Source organism: Prionailurus bengalensis, chromosome B2, assembly GCF_016509475.1.
Source record: "Prionailurus bengalensis isolate Pbe53 chromosome B2, Fcat_Pben_1.1_paternal_pri, whole genome shotgun sequence".
NCBI classification, from domain to species: Eukaryota; Metazoa; Chordata; class Mammalia; order Carnivora; family Felidae; genus Prionailurus; species Prionailurus bengalensis.
This window is the reverse complement of record NC_057349.1, coordinates 151,771,667-151,792,689: the sequence shown is the minus strand read 5'-3', so window position 1 is coordinate 151,792,689 and position 21,023 is coordinate 151,771,667.

Genomic DNA, 21,023 nt, shown 5'->3' with positions numbered 1-21,023 from the left:
ACGAAAATAGCCTGTGTCCCTTGGAGGTTTTTTCCCAAGGTGGAGGGGTGCTCCAGCCACGGAGGACACTACTTACAGATCACAGCACCCCACACGCACACGTGCACATGTGCACATACATGCACACACGTGCACTTGACTGTGCAGGCACACACACGCACACACACCTTCACGTGCACATACACCTGCACACACGTGCACCTGCACACACATGCGCAGACAATATACACTTGCACATGCACACATGCCTACACTCACGCACACACACCTGCACACACTTGCACCTGCGTATCCACCTACACGTGCACACATGCCTACGTGTGCACACACGTCTGCACACACATGCACACACACATACACCTGCACACACATGCCTGCACACCCACACACACCTGCACTGACCTCTCGCTCTCCAGGCTTCACCCACACACCCGCTGGCATCCAGAACCTTCTCCAGCCCTCGACGTTTCTCCAGCTGTTGAGGCCACTTTCTCTCCAGGTCTCAGAGTGAGCGTGATCTCTGAGATGCCGACGTGTTGCTAGACCCCCTTCTGCCTCCGACGGCTCCTGGTACAGTGCGTCATCACCATGACTCACAGCTGTAACTGCGTCTGCCTCCCTGTCCCTCCCTCTGGGCCACCTGTAAAGGACATGTCTGCGTCCACTGAGCCCACGGCTCATTTCTCAGCGCTTGTTCTGGTGGAATGTCCAGGAAACACAGGCATGAGTGTCTGTGCCATCACTCTGACACCTGCTGGCGGGGTGACAGGAGCTAGCGATCATCAAGGGTCAGACTCTGACCACAGAATCTTCCAGAACGCTCCCAACAGCCTGGTCAAGTAGACGCCGTCCCATGGGACCAGCGGGTTTAGTCACACAGAGGGCACACTGCAGTGTGTTTCCCGCAGAAGCCCACGGCATTTGCACCGTGACAGTCATGCCCTCCTGCCAAACAGCTGGGCCTCCTGCCCTCCTGCCTCGCACGCTGGAGGGGATGCAGGAGACGCACGCGGAACCACCTCACACACGGCAGATTGCGAGCAGTTATCACGGGGCACGGGACGTCTATTCTGCAAAAATGTGTTCAGGCTCGCAGCTCTGCACTGCCTCGTATCAACCTGAGTCTGAGCCCCACATGGCAATGTGACCTCAGGATTTTACCTGTGGGAGCGCGTGGCAGGGTGCACTCAGGCCTGCCAGCCACTGACACCTGTCTCTCCTGCCCTGACCCACAAGCCAGGACCACCTGCTGGCTCAGGAAGGAGAGGTTTGCATGTCATCCACATCTCAGGAGTGCACACACACATACACATGCACACATGTGCACTCACGCATGAGCACACATGCACAAGTGCGCACACGTGTACATGCACACTCGCATGCATACATACACAGTGCACACACGAGCGCACATGCGCACATGCACACACATACACACATACACATGTGCACGCACATGCACACTGAACACACGTGTGCACATACACACACGCACATGCATGCACATGCGTGTGCACATGCACATGTGTGCAGTGTGTGCACACGCATGCACACGAGCACACGTACGTACATGTCACGTGTGTACACATATGTGCGTGTGTGCGCACACGTATATGCACACACGTCTGCACACGTTCACATGCGCTCACGTGCACACACACATACATATGCACACGCGCGCACACATACACGTGCACACATGCACACGTGTACACATGTACATGTGCATACACATACGCACGTGCGCACCTGCACACATATGCACACGTTTACACACATGCACACACATGTGCACGTGCACACTCACACACATGGGCATGGATGCACACATGCACACACATACTGTGCATGCACACACATGCACACATGCAGACACATGTGTACACGTATGTGCACGCGTGCACGTGTGCGCACATGCACATGTGTACACACATGCACACGCGTGTGCACACATGCTCACTCACACAGATGTGCACACCTACATCCCCCCTCCATCCCCTCTTGCTCGGTATCGGCTGTTGATCTTTCCCTTTTTATCTTGTTTCAAAGACTGATCTTGACCACAGCTTTCTAGATCTGGAGCCTCAAGGACACGACCTGGCTTGTTGAGACAAGCAGCGTGTGTTACGTGGGGCAGGGTGGCGATGACCCCGTGTGACCAGCCCGCGAAGCGCGAGCCATCTCAGGGGGAGCGGACACCGTTCATGTCATTCACTGCCATCTGTCGAGGGAGATGGGCTTTAACTCCAAGGTTTTATGCCTTTTCGTTTCATGTTTTTTGAAAATTTTTCTTTCCTGTTCATTCTGAAAAGTAGCCGAGAGGAGGTGGCTGTCATGAGTTAAGCACTGGTCCCTATTATAATTTCAAGAAGGCTACACCCTGAGCTTCTAAAAGGGATAATGGACAAGGGGGAAGTTGCCAATTCCTGGACTTCCTGCATCTTGTAAAGTCTTGTTATGACTCACAGGCCCAACAATGTCAGGCAAACCCATTATCTTTCAGCTTTTGCTTTTTATCTGCGGTCCCCGCTTTGTAGGGGGCACGCGGCTTTATCTTGACTTCACAGGGGCTGACCTTGCTGACTCCTGGGGAACAGACCGTGGCCGCGCTCCAAACTCGGCATAAATGCTCACATGCGCGGCGGGAGGAGAATACGGCAGTGCGGGGATTTCAGGACGGGCGCGACTTTGTCGGCCTCCGCGCCCAGCGCCAGGCTGCAGAAAGCTCATGACCACGTCTCACAGCGCTGCCACGTGGCTGGAGCCATGGCTGCGAGGCTGTGTTCACGAGACCAGGCTGTCTGCAGCAGGCGTCGGGGAGACAAGAGTTAGCTGGAGTTAACATCTGACCACAGAAGGAAAGAATGGAGGGGCCAGGAAGGAAGGGAGAGCTCTGGGTCCAAAATACACGTTGTCTATACCATCCGCAGCCACAGGTGCAGCCACAGGTGGACATGAGCTCAGACCAAAGCTTTTTGGTTAATTTCACCGAAAAGCAGTCTATTCCTGCTTAGATATTTGCTCAGAAGAGTTGCAGCCTGGTCCCTGCTCCTACCCGCCTGAGCTGTGCATCTTTAGACGTGCCCTCTGGCCTCTCTGAGCCAGTTCACTCAACGCACAAGCAGACACACACCACCCGCTCACCAGCAAGGCAGAAGCCCGCCGCTCAGCCAGGAGACCCTTTGCCACGTGTGTCTGGAACATCGATCAGGACCAGACGCTGCGTGCCCTTGATGGTGGCAGCAATGTGCCTCAGGCCTACAAAGGAGAATCCCGCAGTGTTGCCTCCAGAACATGGATGCATTTCCTTGTTCCGCTGAGCCCACTGGTAATTAATAAGTTAATAATATATAGAAAATGGGATTTTGAAAATTGACAACACCCAGAAAGTCCCAATAAAATGTAGCAGCCTCTCCCCTGTTTTGTGATGTAAGAGCTCCTGGTAAAGTGCAGCAGTCATCTGAAAGTCTGCCGGCCCGCGGTCACACCAAGGGAAACACTCTCCCATTAAGAGCAGGTTTTCTCAAGGCCCAGGAGGGCGGGAAAGCCTCAGGGTCCCCTGCCTGTCCTAAACCAGGAGGGTAACATGCCATCAGATCAGAGGCGTCACACGTAGGAACACGGTCCTGGGCTTGTCACATATTGTTCTGGAGTGACTCAGGGTAAGCCTCCTGAGACATGGTCTCGCCCCTGCTGACGGTGAGCCCCGCCGCGGACAGCACCTTCCGTGACTGTCCACCCGGCTGAGCCCATGGTCACACACAGGTCACTGCCTTCCCACTGCGGGCATGAGCCAGCGCCTTACAAACATCACCTGTGCGTGTCTGTTTTTCCTGACAGTAAAATGGCCATATTGCTCTTTTCCTGGGTAAATAATCTCAAACAATTTTTTATGTAAAAATTCTAACGGAGTTTTAAGGCACAAAAAAGAAGGAAAATCACCAGAAGCCCATAATCCTATGGCAAGTACAATTACTACACTGATGACCATCACTTATGCATCTGTGCACACACACACACACACACACACGTTTATGGAAACGGGATAATATCACATGTGGAGGCTTTATCGTGCCCACAGTCCTTTCTCAGAAAGCCTGTGTTTGACTTCCGGTGGCTCTCCCCGAACCTCACCTGCACCCCAGATCGTCAGCACAACCTGGCCTGTATCTGCCAGGCTTTCGCTTGTTCCCATGAGTCACAAACGATTCCACGCATACGTGCACATGCACACGTGTGTGTAGGCAATGGCACGTACAGGGTGCATCATTGTCTACAAGAGAGAACCACACTGTGGAATCTTGCTGTGTCTTCGTGTTCCAAAGTCAACGGGCATTTCTGCAGTGGGCACACAGCCCCAGAAACCACACCCTTCAACCGGCAAGCCTGCCTTCCACGTCATCGAGGCAGACGCACCCCGAAGAGAGACGTGTTCTCTGCTCGTCACTCTGCCTGCACCCTTTCGTACTCGCCACTGAGACCCTCTGGGGTCTGTGCGGGCCCCTGGCAGTGGTTCTAACCAATATATGTGGGCTGACATCTCACGTTGCTTTAATTAGTGCGTTCTGAGTCTTAGCGGTATCATCTGGATCCGCCTTTGCCATCAATCGTGGTTCCGTCCTGCATCCTTTGCTTCTGTTGGGTGGTTTGTCTTTAGCTAGCCAGTTTGTTAAATCTCTTCATAGATTATGGATATCAACCTTTCTCTCACAACTTCAAATATATTTATCAGTTGACTTCAGTTATGGCTCCTTTTTACTGGGAGATATTTTGTCACCTAACAACTCTGTTTTCCAGCCCCTGGCTTGCTGTCTGCACCAAACCCCCCCATCCCTGGGTGTGCAGACCCCCTCGTGTGCTCTCCTAGGACGTTGGCCGTGTGCTTACGCTCACCACCACCGCAGGGCGTCTATTAGGCAAGCCATTCTCTCGCTGCCGTGTTGAAGTTTGTCATGGACGAAATTTCCACCCATCTGGGCTCTTTCCGCGACCTTCGCTTTGTCTCACTGATCGCTGGACGGGACCATGCAGTGCTATGCCAGCTTTCAGCGGCTGCACGACGTTCAGACGTACACGCGCAGGGGATGAGACATCTTAAAGCGATGAGAGCATGGCACCGGGCTCAGGGAGGGGTCCCTGGTAAGAGGGACGAGGCAGAACCACCCGGGGGTGGTCACCTTCTGGCTCAGGGCAGCGAGGCCATCAGGTTCACTGTTGTCATCACGATGGTCGACCGCAAGGTATGTTCCTTTGTGTCAAACATGTTATTTTTTAATAATCAGAAAAAATAATGTGTGATAATGCACAAAATCCTAGAATCTTCCTTAAATTTAAACCAGGTAGAAATTTCTTAGAAACAGATCAATTATATTTGTGAATAAGTTCCAGAGATCTGTTGTCCAACAAAGTGCCTATGGTAACAACATGGTATTGTGCATTTCTTCACAGGGTGGATCTCATGTCAACAGTTTTTACCACAAAAAAATAAATAAATAAAAATGAGCAACGGAAGTGACACAAAAGTCCCTGGGAGGTGTCAGGGACATTTGCTCCGCTGGCCGGGGGTGGTGTCACGGGAGCCATAATCCACTCATCATTCTGCAGAGAAATATATACAGCTCTTGGTAAAACATTCTACCTCAGGGCACCTGGGTGGTCAATCAGTTGACTGTCTGACTCTTGATTTCGGCTCAGGTCATGGTCCCAGGGTTGTGGGTTGGAGCCCCACATTGGACTCCAAGCTGGGTATGCAGCCTGCTGGGGATTTTCTCTGTCCCTCTCTCTTTCTGCCCCTTCCCTGCTCTTGTGCATGTGTTCTCTCTCTGTCTCTCTCTCGCTCTCTCTCAATAAATAAATAAAATAATCCAGTGAAGAAATGGGCAGAAGACATGAATAGACACTTCTCCAAAGAAGACATCCAGATGGCCAACCGACATATGAAAAAATGCTCAACATCACTCATCATCAGGGGAATGCAAATCAAAACCACCATGAGATACCACCTTACCCCTGTCAGAATGGCAAACATTAACAACTCAGGCACCAACAAATGTTGGCGAGGATGCAGAGAAAGAGGATCTCTTGCACTGCTGGTGGGAATGCAAGCTGGTGCAGCCACTCTGGAAAACAGTATGGAGTTTCCTCAAAAAACTAAAATAGAACTACCCTATGACCCAGCAATGGCACTACTAGGCATTTATCCACGGGGTACGGGTGTGCTGTTTCGAAGGGACACATGCACCCCCATGTTTATAGCAGCACTATCAACAACACCCAAAGTATGGAAAGAACCTAAATGTCCATCGATGGATGAATGGATAAAGAAGATGTGGTCTATATATACAATTACTCGGCAATGAGAAAGAATGAAATCTTGCCATTTGCAACTATGTGGATGGAACTGGAGGGTATTATGCTAAGTGAAACTAAGTCAGAGAAAGACAAAAATCATATGACTTCACTCATATGAGGACTTTCAGATACAAAACAGATGAACATAAGGGAAGGGAAGGAAAGATAAGATAAAAAGAGAGAAGGAGGCAAACCATAAGAGACTCTTAAATACAAAGAACATACTGAGGGCTGCTGGAGGGGAGGTGGGTGGGGGAGGGATTCAATGGGTGAGGGGCATTAAGGAGGGCACCTGTTGGGATGAACACTGAGTGCCGTATGTAAGTGATGAGTCACTGGGCTTTGCTCCTGAAGCCGATACCGCACTGTATGTCAACTAACTTGGATTTAAATTTAAAAAATAAAATAGGGGCGCCTGGGTGGCTCAGTCAGTTGGGCATCCGACTTCAGCTCGGGTCACAATCTCACGGTCTGTGAGTTCGAGCCCTGCGTCGGGCTCTGGGCTGATGGCTCAGAGCCTGGAGCCTGCTTCCGATTCTGTGTCTCCCTCTCTCTCTGCCCCTCCCCCGTTCATGCTCTGTCTCTCTCTGTCTCAAAAATAAATAAACGTTAAAAAAAAATTTTTTTTTAAATAAAATAAAATAAAAGGCAAAAAACAGAAGACATTCTAGTCCTCCTGTGGAAAGGAAGGGAAAAGTGCAGCTGTCGTGGAAAGGTGTCCACGTCCCCGGGGTGAACCTTGGAACCGAGGACTCGAACCGAGGAGTTCGAGTCAAGGTGTTTGGGAAATGTGGGAGCGGCCGAGGGCAGATGCGCTCCCACACACTGGTGTGGCTGAAACGTGGTGCTGGGTGAGCGTGCTGAATGTCCTCTTTGTCGGTCAGCCCCCCAGAGGCCCGAGTGGCTCCGGGCACCCCGCCGGGGACACAGAACCTTCTCTCAGGCACCCAAGGCCTGGTGGGTCTCAGAAGACTGCCCCGTCGGGGCCACAGAGTCGCACACGGTTTTCCTTTGCTGCCACTAGAGCACGTGACTGGTATACCTTGCTGCAGCCTCAAGGGTGCAGTTGGGGAGCGGACGACCCCCTGCTCTTCCGGGGGCTTCTCCCTGGCTGGTTTGTCAGATGCCCGACAGAAGCCTCCGTGGAACGGGAGCCGTATGGCTTAGGAGCCACCACGTCGGCAAGATGGTTCTGAATTCCGCAGAGAAGCTTTTCACGAGTCTAACTTCATGCCCACAAGACCCTCGACAGGCAGGTGCACCGAGCTCACACAGACTAACAAATGCTTATAAGGGGCAAGTACGTATGGAGTTTAACTGCCCACATTTTCGGAGAAGAAAACCAAGTTTTAGTGAAACACAGTCAGCTGATCTCTGCACTCGTGCCTCCAAGCCCCATCCGGGGCTTCGCGCCCCTGCCCCCCTCCCCCTGCTCCGGGTACGAAAGGCCCCACCCCGTCTCCTCACGGCCCCTTCGAGGAGGAGACAAGGTCACCCTGGGACTGGCTTTGCTGGACACTCTGTCAAGGCAGTCACCGTCCTCACAGCCAGGCGAGCCCTTCCTCCCAGGGACCAGCCGGGGACTCAGCCCAGAATCCAGACACCAGGCCCCCTCCTGACACCAGCTTTATCCCCACTGCGTCCGGCAGACCCGAAGGCCCCCTCAGCCCAGGGGCGGGGTCCGTTCGGCTTAACTTAGCCTCCCAGAGCCCCCAGGTGCCACCCAGCCCACCCCCGCATGGGGCTCACCACCCTCCAAACAGACGCCTGCCCCACATCTCCCTTCCACGCGGCCTCCAAATGCGCCAGAGCACACGGGCATCATTGAGGACGAAATAGGAAAAGTCTCCTTTGGTTTGACGGTGTGTGTGCACGTGACCTGTGTGTGCATGTGTGATGTATATGTGCGTTGCAGGGTGTGCGTGTGTGTGCCCAGGTGTGAGTGTGTGTGTGCACGTGGTATGAGCGTGTGTGTGTGATATATGTGGTACACATGTGTGTATGTGTGACCTGTGGTGTGTGCCATGTGTGTGAGCACACGTGTGTGCGTACATGTGTGTATATGTGTGGTCATGTGTGCGCGTTGTGTGCATGTGTGGGCACATGTGAGCTTGTGTGGGCATGTGTGAGTACGTGTGCGCATATGTGTGATCATGTGTGTACGTGTGCACGCATGTGTGAGAGCATGTGTGTGCGTGTGTGAGCACATGTGAGCGTGTGTGCATGTGTGAGCACGTGTGCACGTGTGTGAACACGTCTGTGCATGTGTGTGATCATATGTGTACGTGTGTGCATGTGTGCAAGCGTGTGTGCGTACACATGTGTGCGTGTGTGCATGTGTGAGCACATGTGAGCGTGTGTGAGAGCATGTGTGTGAGCACATGTGCACGTGTGTGCATGTGCGAGCATGTGTGTGATCATGTGTGTACGTGTGCACGCATGTGTGCGTGTGTGAGCATGTGTGTGTGAGCACATGTGTGCATGTGTGTGTACACGTGGCTCTGTTTCTCTTAAGAACTGATCCATGACCACCTCCCCAGGTTCACCTGTCCTCTCCGGGTGGGAGAAGGGGACTTTCCAGGGGAGGCAAACGCACTCAGTTCACACAGCTGGCAAGCCACAGGGTCCTTGCTCTGGCCATCACATCTGCTCACCTTGCAAGATGGTCCTTGGCCCCACGTGAACAGCACTTTCCTGAGGACATGGTGACACTCTTGTCAAAGCCTGAACTTGCTCCTCGGACCAAGGGCTTAAGGGCTCACAGCCACCGGCCTCATTCTGCGGCAGAAACCTGGCCGTGGGGTCCCCAGCAGCAGCGTGGTGGGAACACGTTCTGCTCTGCAGGTGCCCGGCCAGGGGCGCTGGGGAGTCCAGCAGCTGGGCAAACCCCGAGGACAAGGGCGAGGGCTGCGTCCCGGGCCCAGGTCCCGGCGCCCGAGTGAGGCGGCCTGGGGGGATGGCAGCGCCTCCTGCGGCCCGGGGCCTGGGGACAGCAGCTCACGCGTCGCGGCCTTGCTGGCTCGAGGTTCTGGGAGTTGGAAAGAGCCTGTCCTGCAGGCGGCCGCTCCAAGGAGCCCCCGGAGGCCGCCTCAGACCGCGAGGGTGCACGCTGTGGTGTCCAGGCCCACCCCGGACCGCTGACCCACAAACTCCAGCCGGCCGGGGGACCGCATTTGGGATCCCCCTCGCCAGGTGACTTCCCACGGGCCACCGCTCCCGGGTGCAGATGGGAGGGCGTGGGGGGGTGGGGGGGCAGGGTCGGGTCACAGCCTGGATCACAGGAGGGTCTGTGCACCACCTGGCGTCTGCAGTGCTGGGGAGGCCGTCCCGGGGCAAACGAGGCTGCCAGTGTCCACTGAGGCACGTGGCCTGCAGCCACCCGCTGCTCAGGGGCTATGGGTCCAAGCTGTGGGTCTCAGGAGGCCTGTTCTTACTGTAATTTCTGGAAGGCAAGGCACAGTCATTCCTGAGGCAGTCTTCGCTTCCTCTAGGTGGTGCCAAGCCTTCCTTCCTCTTGCACAGTGGAAGTGGGGGCCGCTCACCCTCTCCCACACAACACGGGCCCGTCCGTGAGCCCCGGGCCTCCCCTGCTCGCTGCTCACCTGGCACTTCGTGGTGGGGAGGCTGAGGGCTCCGGCGTCCAAAGAAGCGTTGGGCCGGTTCCCACCCGGGCCCCCAGAGCCTCTCCATTGCCTTCCACCTTCTGCCGACCCTGCAGGGCAGGGTGGTGTCTGAGTCCGCACGGAGGTGGCCCTGTTCCTTCCGGTGAGGCCCAGGGCTCTGCATTTGCAGGGGCCTCAGAGACTCATGTCGGAGCAGGGCTTGTGGGAGTCAGTGGGGCCTCACTGTGACGGGGCCTCAGTAGACCGGGCCCCACATCGGGTCCTGGCAGATTCCCAAGAACGTCAGGTCCCAGTTGTGGGCAGGGACACTATCTCCCTGGGTGCAGTTTCCACCAAGAAAGGCGTCTCATAACACAGGCCACGGCCGGAGTGTCCCCTGCCTTCCTCCCAGCCACGGGTGGGGACCGGTGTGGTGGTGGATGCCCAGCGCTCAGGGTCATCGCTGTCAGGTCGGGGCAGCATGACAGTACTCTTGGTACAGGGGGTAGGCAAACCCATTTCTTAGGCACAAAACTTTCCATGAAGCAGTTGACCTAGATTCTTCCAACGGTTCAAGCTCAGGCAAGTTCTTCTGTCTGGAAACCTCACTTTGCCTGTCATATGCTTACAAGCAGCACACAGCCTTGTGGGGTGTCTTCTCTGCTGAGAAGGACTTTCGGCCCTGGAGTCCGAGCCTGCGGCACATGCTTTCAGGGCTTCCACTCCTCGCGGCCTCACAGGCCGCCAAGGTGCAGGCGAGGTGTGTTTTCTGTAGCAAATTTCCCTCTTTGTCACAGAGACAAGCACCAATCCAGGGTCCAAGCCGCCCACCTGCGCCTGTCCTGGCCGACACTTAGATGACCCTGCACATCCCCTGGCTTCACATCTGTCTCTCCAACTGGACCCTTTGCTCAGGGGAGAAAGGGGCTGCTCATCAACCAGGACGCGTCTAACACCTCGGAAAGTTGCCGGCACTCGGAAAGGGCTGGAAGGCAGGCCTGAATCCACAGCCGAGGGGAGACTCAAGCAGCAGCTGGTGGGTGGCCCCAGGACTGTCACGCCAGCGTCTTCCCAGGCTGGCCTTACTTCCAGTGGCTCTGAGCTGGGCTGGACGGGGTGTGCTGGGAGCACATCCTCTCCCCACACACGGGACCCGTCAGCCCTGCAGCACAACGACCCGGAGGGCAGCCCGCACACACGCAGCTCAGGAGAAGTCCTCCCAAGGTCGCAGTGCCTCGAGCCGCAGGGTCCTCACTGGAGGAGCCGCGACCCAGGCCGAGCCCGGGGCTCTGCTCCCCACAGACTCAGGGCACCGCACATCTTTGGGGGTTTCAAATTGCTCAGCCTGTGCAGGAAAGAAAGAAATGTCCTGTCACTAGAAGAAAAGAGCCCATCAGAATGGTTTCAGGATGTGCTTGGGGACGGAGGAACCTGAGCCACAGGGACGCTGCTGTGTGTGACGGCAGGACACCTGGGAGGCTCTGGCCTCACATATGAAGGGGCTCTAACCCGGTTCCAACCTGCCTCATGTTGCCCTGAATGCGTGAACTCCAGGCGACACGTGGGTGCAGACCACCTCCTGACAACAGTGACTGACAAAGACATGCTTCCTGCAGCCCGAGGCATGTAGACAGACATCCACACCAGAGCTGCCCAGGATGAGCACGGACGTCCACACCACAGGCTGCCCCGGGAGGACACGGACGTCCACACTGCAGGCTGCCCTGGGGGGACACGGACGTCCACACCGCGAGCTGCCCGGGGGGACACGGACCTCCACACCGCGGGCTGCCCCGGGAGGACACGGACGTCCACACCACGGGCTGCCCCGGGGGGACACGGACGTCCACACCGCGGGCTGCCCGGGGGGACACGGACCTCCACACTGCGGGCTGCCCCAGGGGGATACGGACGTCCACACCGCGGGCTGCCTGGAAGGACACAGACCTCCACACCACGGGCTGCCCCGGGGGGACACGGACATCCACACCACGGGCTGCCCCGGGGGGACACGGACATCCACACCACGGGCTGCCCCGGAGGGACACGGACGTCCACACCGCGGGCTGGCTGGGGGGGACACAGAACTCCACACCGCGGGCTGCCCTGGGGGGACACGGACGTCCACACCACAGGCTGCCCGGAGGGACACAGACCTCCACACTGCAGGCTGCCCCGGGGGGACATGGACGTCCACACCGCGGGCTGCCCCGGGGGGACACGGACGTCCACACCGCGGGCTGCCCAGAGGGACACAGACCTCCACACCGCGGGCTGCCCCGGGGAGACACGGACGTCCACACCGCGGGCTGCCCGGGGCAGGGTGTGGAGACCTTCAGTTGTGACACACGCTTTTCCACTGGCAACTTTTCAAGGCCTTTTTTTTGTTTCCTCAGCACAGGAACCGTCCTGCAAAGGGCCTGAGTCATACGTTGATTACATCAAAGACTGTTTGTCTTGGTCTGCAGCCTGTTTGGGTTCAAACCAAGATAAATTGCAAACTGGCTCAAGCTGCTAACAAACACGCACGTTTTCAGCCGTGCCTGGCGAGGAGAGCACCGTGTGCTCAGGGTGTGTGGCCCAGCACCCCGTCTTGTCCTTATTCAGCAAGTCGCTGATGGAACACAGCAAAGGGCACGTGTGCGGGCCGCCCGGCGCCCCTGCTACCTGCTGGCACCCAGCGTGCTCTGGGCAGTGGCAAAATTGCCCTCTCGCCCCCAGAAGCGGGGGGTGGGGGGCGACACAGAGGGAGGCCCTGCCCTCTGCCCCAGCTTCCCACAGGGGAAGCCGGGACCCGTGGGGCGGGATTCCCACCAGGGTCTCCCCGGGCTGAAGCCACACTGCTCCCTGCAGGTTCCCCTCCCTGGGTCATGGAACTGGGGCTCCCACCTCCGTCCCCCGTCTCCATGGGGACGGCCCTCAGCTCCCAGGGGCCGCGACTCACGGCTCCTTGCCGGGCCGTCCATAGCGTGGGCATTTGTGGGAAGATTACAGCGCTTCCTGCAGCCACGGGCCGGGGAAGACGTTGCTGCCAGAGGGCCAGGCTGCCCGGGCACCTCCCTGCTGCAGGTCAGCAGCTGGGGCCCTAAGCACACCCACCCTTCAGGCTGCACACGCACGGGGTGACAGGAAGGGGCTGGGACCGCCGGGCACCGGAGCTCTGTCCTCACACCCCTCGAGGAGCACTTTTGTGACCTTCTGGGATGCAGGAACCACCCCCTCCCAGAGCCAGACTGGAAGGAGGAAGAATGAGCTGGATGTGGCTGGGACACACTTGTCCTACCAGCGCCACTGTGACGTCTGCTGTGATGTGAGATGCTCTGTGGGTCTGTCTGGTTGCTCTTCACTCAGCAACTGCTCCCGGGTCGCCCGGAGCTGCATGGGAGCTCTCCTTGCCCTGGAGGAGGTCACACGGCCCTGGCATTCACTGGGGACTCGAGGAGTGTGCCGTGACAGGAGCTGAGGAGCCCAGAGCCATTGAGGCACGGCCAGCGTGCTCCCAGCTCCGGGGCCCAAGTGCTCTGTGTCCTGACCCAGGGGCCGCTGCACCCAGACTGCACAGTGACAGTGAAGAACTAGGTCTTCCCGCTGCAGAGGGAGGTCAGGGGTCTTCCTGTCCACCTTCCCCCTCCCCCCACCGGCCCCCAAACTCCAGACCCGCGAGTACTCCCCAATCGCTGGCTCACTTCCGAATACCTCCTGTGCCATGCACTCTGCGCCTGGGGTCCGGGGGCGGGGACAGAGCAGGGCACGGGAGCTGAGGGACTCCTCCTTCTCGAGGAGCCTGGCTCTGGTCGAGCAGACAGGCGAGAAGCAAACGAGCTCGCTCAGATCACAGGAAGTGGTTGTTGGGGGAAATAAACACAGGACACACCAGACTTGCCACGGACAGCGGGGCCTGCTGAGGCCAATGAGGAGGCGCGAGGGCCAGGACCCAGTGAGCAAAGAGCCGCTGTGCGGACCGCGCCGTGCAGAGCAGCCGCGCAGGGCGGCTCCCGCCAAGACCCAGGATGGGACGAGCTCCGGTGTCCCGGCCGCAGACAAGGCTGAGGGCCGTCGCCTCAGCTGGAAGGGAACGGGGCTGCCCTTGGGAGTTTGCGGGCCTGGGAGGAGCCCGATTTTACCCTAAACACGGTGAAACCAAGCCGCCCATGTTGCCCGGGAGACAGAAACCCCTGAGCCGGGCCAGTGAAGCAAGCGGCTGGCACGGCCCCTCCGGCCCCCTCGCCTCATCACCGTCACCTGCACACACACTGGAGGACCCTCCACGGCCCTCCCTGCGCATCCACGTTGGCACACGGTGAGCGCAGAGCCCCTGGAAGCCCGGCGCCGGGCAGACCCGGGCCCCAGGCTGGGTGGCGTGCCAGTGCCCAGGCAGCACCAGGGAGAGCGACCGGCTGGTCGGCCCGGAGCTGGAGGCCAGGCTCTGGCTGTGCCACGTGAACTGCCCCGGGCCCAGGGAGTGCTGCACCTGCGGAGCCTCGTGGGACAACACACGGTGGCCGGAGGAAGGGGGGCCGGGGGTCCATCAGGTGCCTGAGAAAGGGCAGGGCCACCAAGTCCCCAGGGCCTGTGGGCACATTAAGTGGGGCTCTAGGAAGCTGTCTGGATGGGAGAACAGAAACGTGGCCTTCCCGGAGATGAGCAAAGCCTTTGCACGGTCCCGGAGATGAAACCCGCGTGCTCCAGTGACTTCGAGCCCAACTCTCCCGCACAGCCGCCTCCCGTCCGGGCCCGTCTGGACGGCTCCCAGCGCAGAGCAGGCTCGGTGCGTGAGGCCGGCCGGTGACCTGGCCCGGGGCGGAGCGGGCGTCCCCGGCCCGCCTCCCTGCGGCGGCCTCCCCGGGCATTCCCCGCGGTGTCGGAGAGTATTTTCTCAGTGATAACTAAGAAAGAAAGCAGGTCACCGGGCACTTCCCCCCATTGTTTCCCCTTTTTATCGCCGGCTGAACAACCACAGCTGCCCCCCGGGCCAAGCCCGGCGGTCTGAACACAGGAAGCCCGGGCTCCCAGAAGCCGGCCTCTCGGCGAGGGCACCGAACACGGCCAGAACCTGTGAACACCTGACCCGACGGATGTCGGATCCTCCCGTTCCGGAAAGGGCAGGCCCGGGTGCGAGGCTGGGGAGGAGGGCACAGGTGCTGCCCCAAGTGCTGCCGGAGAGCCGTCCGGGGGCCCCCCGAGGCCGGGGCCCCACCGGCGACTCACGCCTTCCTGAGCTTGTTGCCTCAGCGGGAAATCCAGCCAAGTGTCCCGTGCGCCCTCCCTCACGGGCCAACAGAGAGGGCCAGACAAACTGTAAAGTGCTGTGTCAGCTACCGCGGTGTCAGTGGGCGCTCCTCTGGCCCCCGCGCTCCGCCCCCGGCAGGGCGGTGTCCCGAGAGCGGCTCACCCGGCGGGCCTAGGGGTGCGAGGCCGGGAGGACTGGCAGGAGCGGATGTGGCCGTGGCCGGCCCCGGCGTGGCAGGAGACACCCCTTCTCCCGCCAGCGAGGGGCTCCTCCTCGGTTTCGGAGGACATTTTCAAGGTCACCTGGGTCATCCTTCCGTCACATTCTGGACTGTTCCCAGCAGGCCCCATGGTCCCGGTGGGCCGCGCTCCCTGAGGAACGTTCCGGTTCTGGAGACTGCTGAGAGCCACACAGTTCCCGGATTTCACCTGAAGGTCTTGGCCACACCCCTTCAGAGGATGCGCGTCACATACAAGTCCTCTCCGCCACGGCAGCCCCTCAACGATGTGAGGAGCAGGAGTGCGTTTGTCGAGCGGCACCCGGCAAACAAACGGTGATTATCTGCTTTTGTGAGACACTGAGGGTTCAGAACGAGCAAAGCACCATCGCTTTTTTGCTAGGGCTCTCAGAGAAGAACAGGCTTTAAATAGATGATGGATTGTCACAGCGGTAACAAGAATAATGACGATAGACAGATGGATAGACAGAGATGATGGGTAGATGCAGATAAGTGAGAGATGATAGACAAATAAATGGCACACAGACAGACAGACAGACAGACGCAGATAGATGACAGACGTTTGTTTTTGAGACGACTTGGGACACATCACGGTGGGCTCGAGCAAGGTGCCCTATGAAGCCTGAGGGAGGAGCTCAGTCTGGGAGTTCAAGAAAACCTGATGAGGAGGCAGAGCCTGCGGCGGGCGCCTTAGCGTGCTCTCACAAAACAAAACGCTTTTATTCCTCCGAGTAACATGGATTAAATTCTCCTCGATGTCCTGGTCTTTTTCCTTTTCACATTCATCTATCAGTTTCATCTGCCATATGCAAGCGCTGGGTGCAGGTGCGGGGCCTGAGAGACGCCCAGAGGCCGCCCGCGGTGCCGTGGGTCTGGCGGGGTACACGGGGCACAGCAGCTCGGCGATGAGGGTCGCTCAGGGCTGTGCATTCACGGAAGGTGCGCCCAGAGCTGGGGGCCGAGAAGGTTCTTGCAGGAAGTGTTTTCTGGGCATGGACAGATGACGAGGATTAGTTAGCAGGACCAGGGACCCCGGGTATGGCTGGAGTGTAGATGTAGGGGGCCCTCAGGCATGGGGACATTGCAGAGGCAGCAGGACCACCGTATTTACCCTGAGGACCGTGATGTGACCCAAGGAGGCCTTCCGAGCGGAGGGGTGACATGATGGCATTGGGGCATGGCCAGGAGGGTGGGAGCCAGCCCCCAAAGTAACCCAGGTGGGGAGAGAGGTCTGGCCAGGTGGGGTGCAGGTAGGGAGGCGAGCCGGGAAGCAAGACACGGGGGTGAGGCCCCAGTTCCTGACAGGCAACAGGGCCCAGGACGCTCAGAGAAGGCACAGTCCTGGAGGACAGGTCTGTTCCTGACACATCGCATGTGACGGTCCTCGGACTCCATCGACCTGCCAGCTGTGGGGACCTGGCCGGGGAATCGGACGCAAAGCTGTAAACATGTGCCTGTCACGGAAGGGGCTCTAGGACTGCAGGACCCCTGTCGGCAGGTTTGCTGGCGCGGGATGGACTGCGCAGGGGAAGGGGAAGTGGAGGAAAGAGGCCACCCAAACCTCAGTGTCAGGCCTTGTCTGTTGTTGCCACGTTCACACACCCTCTGCTCCAGGAGCAGATCACAGGTTGCCGACCTGAAAGTGACTTTCCTTAGGCCCCCTCCCGGCAGTATGCCAGGGCAACTCTGCCAGTGTAGACACCACACAAGGTCGGAAAGTGGACAGCAAGCAAGCCCATTTTGGTGGCATCAATGAGGGTGGGTCCCTGAGAGTGGGTTCCTGGGAGGATGGGCTCCCAAGGATGGGCCCCAGGGGGTGGGTCCCCAAAGATGGCTCCCGGGGAGTGGGTTCCTGGGGGGTAGGCCCCCGAAGATGGGCCCCAGCAGGTAAGTCCCAAAGACGGGTCCTTGGGAATGGGTTCCTGGGGAGTAGGCCCCCGAGGATGGGCCTCAGGGGGTGGGTCCCCAAAGACGGGTCCCTGGGAGTGGGTTCCCCGGGGGGCGGGCTCCCAAGGATGGGCCCCAGGGGTGGGTCCCTGGCCCTGGGAGCCCCACCAAGGACAACAGGGTTCCCCAGTGTGTGCGGTCCCTGGGCCTAGTGCCTTCTGCACTGGCTCCCAGCTCTACTAAGATTCTGTAAGTAATTCCCTACAGAAGGAATCTCCAAATATCCAATGTGGCTTCTGCTGTCCTGAGGGCCACACAGAGAACTGTGTGAGAACAGCATTAATGGGGGGGCGGTGAGAAAGGGGCCAGGAGGGTGGCAACAAGAAGCTGTGGGTGGTATAACCAGGGCAGTTTGGGCAGCCGGCACAGAAGCACACCGCAGACTGGCGTGGAGAAGAGACCCGGGGAAGCAGAGGCCGCTGCTCGGACATACCATTGTGTTTTCTGTGGAGAAGAAAGAGGTGGGACACCTCTGTTTGGCCCTGGGCACAGGTAGCAGGCGGGGCACAGGGGCGGGCAGAGGTGGGACCGCTGGGGGAGGGTCTGCTGGGGGCGGGGGCGGGCTGGGTGTGCACAGGAGGAAGGGGCCGGGAAGGTGCCCAGCAACACGGGTGTGGGGGTCACGGGACGGAGTGGGGCCGCGGCAAGGCGCCTGGGGTTGAGGTCACCGCACTGACTACTCCGGGCACCACACACATTGCTGGCAGGGGGCGCCGCTGGCGGGCCGTGGGTCTTTCATCTCTCCCTTCTCGTCCACGTGGCGCCCCTGCAGGTGACCGAGTGACCCTGGTGCCCCTGCGGGTGACAGAGTGACCCCAGGCTCCAGGCAGGAGCGGAGTTCACAGCTGGACAGGCATCTGGGCTGGGGTGGCCCAGCATAGGAGGTGTGGCCACACCCCGGGCCCTGCTGGAGGAGCTGTGGCCCCAGAGCCCTGATGCTCAGGGTGAAGTTGCTTCACGGGCCCCCAAGCTCCAGCTCACGCTGGGAGGCTCCCAGAGCCCGGCCTGCCCAGTCAGGGCCCCACAGCCTGGGGGGCCCCGGCGGATGTTCAGGCTAAACGGCCCCGCTCTTGGAGGGCCCACCCACCGCAGGCTCCCTTCCCTCCACGGGCTCCTCGGGGAGGAGGTATCCAACAGGTAGGCTGAGAGCCTCTGACGGGTCCAGACCCCTGCTCGGGCAGCGCTGCCCCCACCTCGGAGTGAAGGACCGCGGGATCAGCGCAGCCCTGCGTCAGCACAGCCTGCCGAGCGGTGTTGAAAGTGGCCCGCGGCCCACAGCGACATCTGGCCGTGCCGCACAGGGGAGAGGGCGGACAGGCGGGAGATGGTGGAGGTGGGGCCCGCGGCCCTGTGGCTGATGCCGCCCCACGTTTCCCTGGGGGCCTTTCCCGCTGAGTCACCTGCAGAAGATAAGGCCGGAGAGTTCCGCAGGAAATCGAGGCGTCTCGGGGGCGTGTGTCTGGACCTGCGGGGTCATCACGTGAGACAGGGTATTTGGGAGGGAAAGTAGGGGCCCCCACCCCCTGCCGCAGAGGAGGGCACCCACGGCCCATCCCTGCCTCCTCCTCCTCTGGGCCTGGGCCGTGCCAAGTTCGGTCCACCTTGGTTCTCACTCACCGAGAGGCCTCTGGAGGTGACAGAGTGCCTGTGCGGCCCTTGCCTGAAAGCCCGTTGGAACTTTTCACAAATGATATGAAAAGACCCCCAGACCCTGCAGGTCCCGCCTCAGCTGCTCTCAGTCAACCCACACGGTTTCCACTCCTGGTCCCAGTTTAACTTCGGGGACCCAGTGGGGTGCCCCGGTTCCCTCACCCCTGGGATCCCGTGGGATCCTGTGGGACACCCCTGGTTCCCCCTGGGATCGCGTGGGATGCCCCATTCTCTTCCCAGGTAAGCTGACTATTGTAAACTCACCAACAGCTATCACACCCCGGGATGGTTAGCTCATGTGTCCACCTGGCTGGGCCACAGCACCAGCATTTGGCCAAATACCTGTCCAGATGTCACTGTGAGCATATTTTCAGGTGAGATCAACACTTAAATCAGCCAACTTTGAGTAAAGCAGATGATGCCCCACAGCGGGGGCCACATCCAAGCAGGGGGAGACACCGGGACACTGGGAGAAACTGAGGTCCATGGAGGAAGGAGGAATCCCCCTCCAGAAGGCCTTACTCTTCCTGGCCCACCCTGTAAATCTCAGACTTGCCAGAATCCACAATTTTATGAGCCAATCCCTTAAAATAGATGTCCTTCTCTCTCTGTCTCTTTCTGAACATGCAATTAATGTTCATTCAGCCAATCATTGTAAATCTTTTATCTACGACTGTATCTCAGGACCTATAACATTCCCCCACACATAGCCAGTGGTCAAAAACGTATTTTCATCAATAGATGAACATTTTGGATAGATGAATAGAGAACAGTGAGTTAATGAGTACCTCTTTGCCAACTCTACACTGGGTATGCGAGACACTTTGATGTACAAGAACAACATAGTACGGTCTCCAGGAAACTGACAGTGCCCTCCTTGTGTGTGGACCACAGCTGAGCACAATGCTCTAGCGGTTGCCCGAGTGCAGAGTAAAATGGGTCTATCACCTCCTTTCTTCAGGACCCTATGCATTTGTTAATATGGCCTAAGTAGTCCCCAGGGTTGGAGGCTGTTGTAGACTGAACCCACTGCTCCTCTAGGTTTCATTTCCAGCCGCACCCAGGGAAGGGAGTGGTAGGGGGAGCAGGGTGCGCTGGGGAAGCACATGGGGAAGGAACGATGGCAGGGCTGAGCGGGCCTCTTAGTCCCTGACCACGTTCTCCCCACAGCACTATGTATCTGATTCTCTGGCTGGCAAGCATGTTGGCCTCTTCGTCCATCATGGCACAGTTTTCACCCTGTGAGGAGGGTCTGGAGGGAAGCGACCGTCTGGAGTGACTGTGCTGCTCCTTCTGAAGATAGTGCTAGAAGCCTGGGAGACCCAGCAGGAGGGGGACCGTGGGGTCGTCTGAGGAGAGCTGGCCCCACGAGTCCGCGTAAATCAGAGTCAAGTTAATCCTGTGGCACGCGGGAAGGGGCCAGGGGAGCACGGACTCCGAGAGCAGAGGATAAAACAGCCACAGCCGGGGCACCGGGGACTGCGTTGGGGAAGAGACGGCCGGCCCCTGCAGGGCCACTCACCACTCGATGGCTCGTCCCTGAACGCAGCGCCTCACGTATTCTAGGCAGGGTGTTCTCCCGTCCATACGCGTGTGACTTCAAAGCACAGCAGCATGAAGGTGTGTTAGCAGCTGATCATTTAAATAACAAGAAATCATACACTGAAAAGAAACCCTGTATCTTTTTCTACCCAAATATAATTTCATGATATGACAAAAAAGTACAACTAGAGGCTTCTGTTGCCATGAGACATCATGAAACCACTTCCCACAAACCCACGAGGGCAGCGCCGGCTCAGGCTGCCGGAGGCGACCCACGGCGGGCAGGGAGGCCACCCGCCAAGGGGCATCCCTCCGCCCACACCCTCCCGCAGGGCGACTGGAGGGTCCATGTCAGGCCAGAGGGCCCCTCCGCGCCCAGCTCCTGCCACAGCGCAAGGACACGCTGGCCAGCACAGGGCCGTGTTCGAGGAGGGGCAGGAGACAAGGGAAGGAGGGACTCTCC